At 38.9% G+C, this 8,621-nt stretch overlaps 1 long non-coding RNA gene and 1 pseudogene across 1 annotated transcript in view; one reads left to right on the forward strand and one right to left on the reverse strand.

Moving 5' to 3' along the window:
* Window positions 1-8,621, reverse strand: part of LOC119467905 — a 28,314-nt gene that overhangs the window by 7,266 nt on the left and 12,427 nt on the right. The gene's annotated exons all lie outside the window — the stretch shown is intronic.
* LOC119467904 lies at window positions 6,799-7,363 on the forward strand (annotated as a pseudogene).

The raw sequence follows: 8,621 nt of genomic DNA on the forward strand, positions 1-8,621 counted from the left end.
TTTTTGAGACAGAGTCCCACTCTGTCATCCAGGCTGGAATACAGTGGTGCAATCTCAGTTCACTGCAGCCACCGCCTCCCAGGTTCAAGCAATTCTCGTGCCTCAATCTCCCGAGTAGCTGGGATTACAGGCGTGTGCCACCACACTCAGCTAATTTTTGTATTTTTAGTAGACATGAGGTTTCACAATGTTGGTCAAGCTGGTCTTGAACTCCTGGCCTCAACTGATCTGCCTGCCTTAGCCTTCCAAAGTGCTGGGATTATAGGCATGAGTCACTGCGCCAAGTCTAAATTTCAACGTTTCTGACAATAATTCTGTGTCCCAGAAAAGTAAGACCCAAAGTAGATGGCCCCCGATTTAGGAGATCATGTGATGAGTTTTGATATGCAAAAGCAAACCAGAGTCCCTAAGTCGGTGGAAAACTAAATTAATTAGAAAATTAAGCTGTAGGAATTGTGATGAAGTGCTTCTTCCTGAAGATATTTGCCTGGAGAATGAAATCAGGAGATTGCTGGCTATGGAAGATGACCAGTAAAAAATTCCAGTAGATGAATTGCTGAGGATGTCAAAAAACAAGAATATCTAATAGCCCATTTTAAGATATCTTACCAGAGTAATAAAATTTATTCCCTCAGTCTGAATCTTCAATAAAATTTAATACACACAAAGTTTTGTGTGTCTTATGGGAGTGGATTTTTTTTTAATACATTGAGATAAAGAAGTCATGTTCTACAGTTGGACCTGCAGTGTTCGAGAGTTCAGTATCAGGAAGTTGGATTTGGAGAAAGTCATTCTGAGGAAATTCAAAGAAATATCAGGAGGATATTAGATTTTCTACCACTGTGAGATGAGGGTTAACTCAGTTTTTGATATGTTCAAGGGCAGAATCTATCAATTAAGATGACTTTGGTTGCAAGTAACAGAAAACCCTAATTCAACTTGACTTAAATAATAAGAGAGTTTAATATCTACATAACAGGAAGTATGGAGGAAGGGCAGGAAATATGGAGGAAGGGTTGACTGACGTCAAGGACACAGGTTCTTTCAATGTGCTCCTCTGACATTTCCAGCTGAGAGCAAAACGGCTATAGCAGTGCCTGTCAACATATCCACATAGAACATCCAGAGGCAGGAAAGAGGCCATTTATTAACACTTCCTTTTGAAAAATGTAGAAGTCTTTTCAAGAAGCAACTCAACAGAGTTTATTACACATCTAATTGGCCAAAGCTGTATCATATGCTGCTATTAAACCATTCTTTTAGCAAGAGGGATTGCTCCTATTCTGAAACACCTTAATTGGCTTAGACCAATCAGGATTTACTTCTTAGTGTCACCTTTACCTGAGTCACAAGGGGGATAAGTCGATGCCTAACGAAATCAGGTTTTAGGTACGTAGTGTGAACTCCGCTGACATTGAGACTCAAGGAAAACAATGCATTGCAGGATGATTGTGATAATATATATGTGAAATATATATATGTATGTATCTATCTTAGAGAAGTTTGGGAAATTATTTATGTAAACTGCTTGGATTGGACAACTTGAAATAATATTAAGTCCAGTTTGATTAGTAGTTATATAGTCATAAATAATGGTTTCAGTGGTTTTTTTCAACAGAAAGCTTCTTCTATTTATATGAAAATAAGGTAAGTGGAGCCTCAAAGTTGATTTTTCTCTAGTATAAAAGAGTTCAAACACATTTAAAATGTGTTCAGTTTAAGATATCACATTTTATGAAAACCGACTAGAATGTGTCAAAGAAATCATATACTATGAGGATTAAAAAAATAAGCTGGGGATGTTTAACTTGGTAAAAAAGCATTTGGAAGAATATAACAAGAATCTTCATCTATTTGAAGAGTTGGTGTGTGGAATAGAGTATAGACTTATTCTGAGTAGTTCCAAAGGTTAGAAGGACAAATGTCTGGAAATTACAGTGAGATGTTCTTCAGTTCAAAACAACATAGATCTATCTAAAATAAGTAAAGTAATATGCTGGGTGCAGTGGCTCATGCCTGTAATCCCAACACTTTGGGAGGCTGAAGCAGGCGGATCACCTAAGGTCAGGCGTTCGAGACCAGCCTGACCAATATGGTGAAACCCTGTCTTAAAAAAAAAAAAAAAAAAAAAATTAAAATAAGTAAAGCTGCCCCTGAGCTTTCTCACAAAATATTGATTTCCCCATTGGAAATTTCCAAGAAAAGCCTACATGGCCGTCTAGCAGCAATGTCGTTGAGAGATTCTTGCTTTTGTTTTTGAGAGATTCTTGCTTTGGGTGGGAAACCAGACCAGGTCAAAGTGAGTTTGTAAGCCTGGTCTGCAACCTACTTGTGAGCAGTCATCCTAACTCATGAGCTATGATGGTTAATTTCACATGTCATCTCGACTAAGCCGTTAAAGTGCCCAAATAGTTGGTTGAATATTATTCTGGGTGTGTCTGTGAGGGTGCTTCTGAGTGAGAATAACATTTGAATCAGAAGACTGAATAAAGCAAGTTGTCCTATCTACTATGGGTAGCCCTTGTCCAAACAGTTGAAGGCCTAAATAGAACAAAAGACTGACCCTCCCTCAAGTAAGAGGGAACTCCTGTCTTACTGCTTTGAACTGGGACATTAACTTTTCCTTCTCCAGTCTTGAATTGAAAAATTGGCTGTTTTGGTGTATCGAGCCAGCTGGTTTTCAGACTGGAACGTACACCATCAGCTTTCCTGGTGCTCAGGCCCTTAGACTCAGATAAACTACACATTGGCTCTCCTGGGTCTCCAGCTCATTTCCTGAAAATCTTGGGACTTCTCAGCCTCAATTATTGCATGAGCCAATCACTTTCTCTCTCTGCTGGTTCTGTTTCTTTGCAAAAACCTATGACATGGGCTGAGAACTTCTCCCAAAGCAAGTTCTTTTTCAGTTCTTATAGGTAAGCTGAGTATGTTCTCTAGATTATCCTTTTTACTTACTGCTGGGCTTTGAGAATGACTAGAATTATGGTTCTACTTCAATTTTGGTTGTTTCATTCATCATCACAGAGTTCTTTTTACTAGAAAATTGAAACAGGTAAGCTACAGGGTCTTTTGCCCTAACCCCAGGGATCATGGTAAAACAATTTTTCTTTTTTTTTTTTAAATTCTCTCATGAAGACCATTTCAAAAGTCTCCTACAACTTTAAAATTTCATTATTACACTTATTTATTGCTTCCATTGTTTTTTTTCCTTTGGGACTTCTAGCTTTATTTTTTGTGCTCAAAAAGAAAAAAGATAAAGTTTAAGCACAAAGAGTCAGAAGTACAACAGAAGGAACAGAGTTATAGATTGTATTTTTCAATAACAATAAAATGGTTATTTTTAAATAACCATTTCAAAAATACAGAGACATTTGGGATTTTGACTTCAAGTTTCATTTAATAAAATTTAGCAAATAAAAGAATGCTAGTGTATTAAACACCTACGTGTAGTTAAATTTTTAGTTTAACACTGAGAAAGCTTATGTACATTCAAAAGGAACAGATAATTCTAATCTCATTCTTTGACAGTGATTAGTTTGTAGCTCATAGCCAGAACAAAAGGAAAAAATGAAACTATTATTATGAGCTGCATAAACCTACTCCACCCTGATGACTTCTGCTGAGCATGGAGGTGGAACTGGGTGAATGGTGGTACACAGATAACATTCCAGTTGCTAAATTTGTGCACACACACAAGGGTGTGCCCAACATTTTCTATCTAGGTTTAGGGCAAATTAGAAGATTCCAGACATAATATCAAAAATCACTAAAAAAAAAAAATCAAAATCCAAGATAGCATTATGCAGTACTTATGAGAAGCCATAAAGAATGAACTATTGAATAAGTTACAATCCAAATTTCATCAAATTGTATAACTGCAGGATAGAATCATTTTGTAAACTGTATTGAGCTTTAAAAATATATACTTTCTTGTTTCAGGGTGATTTTGCTGTTGCCTACTGTCATTATTTTAAGTTTGAGTCTTTCAGGAGAAAAATAAAATTTTTATTCCTTTCTAAAATGTTGGTATTTATACCAGTGCAAACTGACTCTAGTGGTTTGCTTTCTATCAACAATTACATGACAAATCCAAGTTCTTCTCAGCCTCATAACTCTATGAAAATGTCAAGTATTCTCTACATCATGGGCTATACTATCTTCAGTGCTTCTCTCTTATCTTCTACATCTCCAAATTATGAGGTTTACTTTATGTCATAATTTTTCCTTTCTTTGGGATTGTCAGGATCCTCTCCTTTGTTCATTGTGGTCAATAGAATCATATCTGCTGCCCTCCCCAATGCTGTCTACGTCCTACTTTCTGGAACCTGAGACTGTGTTAGATTACATAGGAAAGGGGAATGAATGCTGGAGATGGAATTAAGGCTGATAATCAGCTGATTTTAAAACAGGAAGTTATCCTGGATTATCCTATAATCACAAGAATTCTTAAAAGTGGAAGAGGGAATTAGAGAACCAGAGAAATGGCAGCATGGGAAGGGCTTGGCCCGGTGTTATTGGCTTGGAAGGTGAAGGAAGGAGGCCATACGCCAAGAAAACCAGGCAGCCTCTAGGCTATACCCTACTGACACTGATCTTAGCCCAGAAAGAGTCATGTTAGACTTTTGAATTCAATAAAGAACTCTACGTTAATACATTTTTTGTTGTTGTTTTAAGCCATTAAGTTTGTGGTAACTGATCACAGAAGCAATAGAAAACTAATATATTTGTTTTTTGTTGTTATTGTTTGTTTATTTATTTATTTTTTTAAGATGTAGTCTTGGTCTGTTGCCCAGGCTGGAGTGCAATGGCATAATCTCAGCTCATCGCAACCTCTGCCTCCCGGGTTCAAGCAATTCTCCTGCCTCAGCCTCCCAAGTAGCTGGGACTACAGGCGCGGGCCACTACACCCAGCTAATTTTTGTGCTTTTAGTAGAGATGGGATTTTACCATGTTTGCCAGGCTTTTCTCAAACTCCTGACCTCAAGTGATTCACCTGCCTCAACCTCTCAAAGTGTTGAGATTACAGGAGTCAGCCATGGCGCCTGGCCCTATTGTATTTGTTTTGTTTTTGGCCTTTCCTCTGCACTGACTCTTTTCTATTGAAATGCTTAAAAACCTTCAAGCCAAATCCAAGAATCATAGAACATATTCACCCTCCCTTGATTCCTTTATTTCTGTCCAAAGAGTTAACTAAGGAAACTACTGATAACCTTGAAATCAAGAAAGATGCCATTGTTTTAAGGGTATAAAGGTATGCAACTTTTAAAAATTGCCTTAGAAACAAGGACATAAGTGAAATGCCATTGCCTATAGTTCTAAAGCCTTTCAATAATTTCTTTAATGCCTATAAAATATTCAGCACAACACCCTAGGGAAGTTAAAAATTGGGACAATACATGTAGCAAAGTTCTTGGGAGTACACAGAAGGCACCTGTGTTGATCAAGTGACGGCTGAAAAGAGAAGACATAGGGTTGAGAGACACAGGAAGTGAAGAGCAGATTAGGCAGGAGGTAGAGAAAGTTTAGGGCTTCATTCTGAGAAAGAAGAAAAATAAAAGGATAGAAAACAGAGAGAGGAAAAGAATGTGGCAAAGATAAGATCTCTCAGGAAATCTGGTGTCTTGACCATAATAAGCATCCAACAAGTATTTACAGAATGACTGATTTGAGGGACTGATTTCTTCCAAGAGGAAAACCAGGAAATAAGCTAATTCTATTTAATGTACATTTTTAGACATGATTACAGTTTAAAGAAAATTTTACATTTTCTAGAATACCATTCTATATTACAGAAGTTGATTAATTATATGCAAATTCTAAGTAACTACTGATAAGGGATCTACCAAGCCTTCAGAAAGCATTCAAATTTGGAGTGTAAACAAATGCTTTTAATTACTCTTTCACTCATTATAGAAAAGACTTTGGGCTTGTAACTAAATAAGTTTAATAATTAAAACAACCAATACTCATTCTGAATATTACTTATTGTCAGAAATACTGGGCCAGAGTTCATTTTATACCAAAGTCAAGCCTGACATGAGCTTAATGATTAAGTCAGACATTAAAATCCTTCCCATCACTGCAGAACACATAGACAATGTCAGTCCAATATGTTAGAAATCTAACTTTCAGAAAAGTTGCCACCTTTTCTACGCACTCTGGCCCTCCACCCTCTTTAAAATGCTATTCAAGAAAACAGTGAAGAGAATCACAGGATAACTGTGCTGTAGACCCAGAGAATAACCAGGCCAGAGATAGGAGGACTGGAGGCCCCCAGAGGGAGGGCTCAGGAAGAGGGAGACCCCATAGATAATATGATGAAATATTTGGAAAGCATTATGAACATCTGGATAGTAAATTAGATAAGTGAAACAATAAGGCAAATATGCAAAGCCAAACAAAAATCTTTAAAAGGAAATGCAGTCATATTTCTCTATTAAGCTGTGCAATGAATCACATTTACAGCACCATCATGATGAGAACACTGGTTATTATTTTATCAGAAGTAATGATGTTATCAAATTGGGTGAATGGGGAGAGTGGGGGGAGGGGTTGTAACAAAGACAAATATTCGTTATTTATCAGAAAATAATGATGTTATCAAATTGGGAGAATGGGGAAAGTTGAGGGGACAGTGATAACAGAGCCAAATCTCTGTCTATCCAATTGTCTATCAAAACAGGAAATCCACTGCTTAGAGCCTACTGGGCTTGAGAGCCCCGCTGAGGAGCCCAGAGGCTGAGACGCAACTGCTGCCGCGTCCCCTCCTGGTCCCCGGCCACCTAGCCATCTGGCCCCATGGCTAGCGGGGCGGCGCCAAAGCAGCTCACGGAGCTCCAGGCGACGCTGCTGAGCCCGGTTCCCCGAAGCGGCCACGACACTGCCCCCTTCCCCGCCCGGCTCCCGGCCCCAGGCCCTGGGACGCCGAGCCTCCGCCGCCGCTTCAGACGCAGACTCCCCCGCGACCCTGCAGCAGCCTGCCCCGCCTGGCTGCCAGAGGCACCTTCCAACTCCAAAGCACATTTTTCAACACATAATAGAATCATTATCAGAGGTGGACACATTTATAAGTTGTTCTTAATCAAAGGGAAGCTTGTGCCTAGGAAAGCCAGCCTCACTCCTCAGCTCTCAGCACCCAGTCTCCAGGTTCCTCCCGGGTGAAGCCGGACCAGCCCACCTTGGCCCTCTGGAACACTGTGTACACTGTGTACACGTTTCCTAAACTATGAAGAGAAGATTTGGGAGGAGTCATAAGCAAATCCTCAATATCAAACTAGCAGAGCAATACGAATCATTTGTGAAATTCATACATGATCAGATTATGCGACCATGTGGGACAAGCTCAACAAACTATGTGTCTTGAAGCATTTTGTTGCAGATCTTGGTACCAGGTTTGACCTCAAGGCATGGTTACTATACATTTTCTGCAACTGTTTGATCCATATTTCAGCTCCAGCTTTCCATCCTGAGAACACTCCAACGTTTCTGCAGGTCCGTGTTATATGACTTGAAAGACTTTAAAACTTTCTGGTTGCCACAAGTATATCTTCTTTTTTACTATTATTTTTTTTGAGACAGAGTCTTGCTCTGTCGCCCAGGCTGGAGTGTAGTGACACAATCTTGACTCACTGCAACCTCCGCCTCCTGGGTTTAAGCAATTCTCCTGTCTCAGCCTCCAGAGTAGCTGGGACTACCGGTCTGGTGCGTGTCACCATGCTCAGCTAATTTTAGTATTTTTAGTTGAGGCGGGAGTTTCACCATATTGGTCAGGCTGGTCTTGAACTCCTGACTTCATGATCTGCCTGCCTTAGCCTCCCAAAGTGCTGGGAGTACAGATGTGAACCACCCTGCCCTGCCTATCTTTCTTTTCTGTTCATCCAATAAATGGCCATAACCTACTGTGACAGATTTTTCCAAACGAAAAAACCTGGAGCAGCAGTTTGGCAAAATAGGCCCTCAGTGGCACTCGACAAATAGAGATTCCCCCCTAAAGGGAAAAGGTTTCCCCTGGAGCAGGAGCATCAGGGTTTGCTCAGGGGCATAACATAGGTGAGCACTGGGCTGAGGCAGGCTCCATTGGCACTGCTAATTGCAGAAGCACTTTACCTTTGTATCAGTGATTTTAAAAATTTTGAATAATTTGGTTAGCTTTCCCCCAAATAGGTATCCACATTTAAGTGCTTGAGATTTTGTGTTAGCAAACCCCTGCCCAAGGTTGCTAATAGGGTATTTTTTCCCTTGTTTCTGCAGCTGAGGCACAGAAAGTAGCCTCTGTTGTGAGGAGTTAAGTATACATTTATTTTTTTATCGTGATTTGTTCGGGACCACATTTTACAAAATACCTTGTTTCCTTTATTATTGTTTATGGAAAGTTCTATTAATATTATCTTAGTTTGAATATAGAATAGTTTTTTGTTTTTTTTTAATGAGGGCTTATTTTGAAAAATTCTGAGCTTAGTTCAAATGTATGCCAATACCTTCCCAAATAAGGTAATAGTCAGACAGTTGTTCTGATCAAATGACTTAGAGATAGTCCTGGAATATTCACATTCAAAGATTCCTTATTTTTTTTTTTTTTTTTTTTTTTTTTTTTTTTTTTTTTTTTTTTTTTTTTTTTTTTT

Source organism: Cebus imitator, unplaced genomic scaffold (assembly GCF_001604975.1).
Source record: "Cebus imitator isolate Cc_AM_T3 unplaced genomic scaffold, Cebus_imitator-1.0 Scaffold349, whole genome shotgun sequence".
NCBI lineage: Eukaryota > Metazoa > Chordata > Mammalia > Primates > Cebidae > Cebus > Cebus imitator.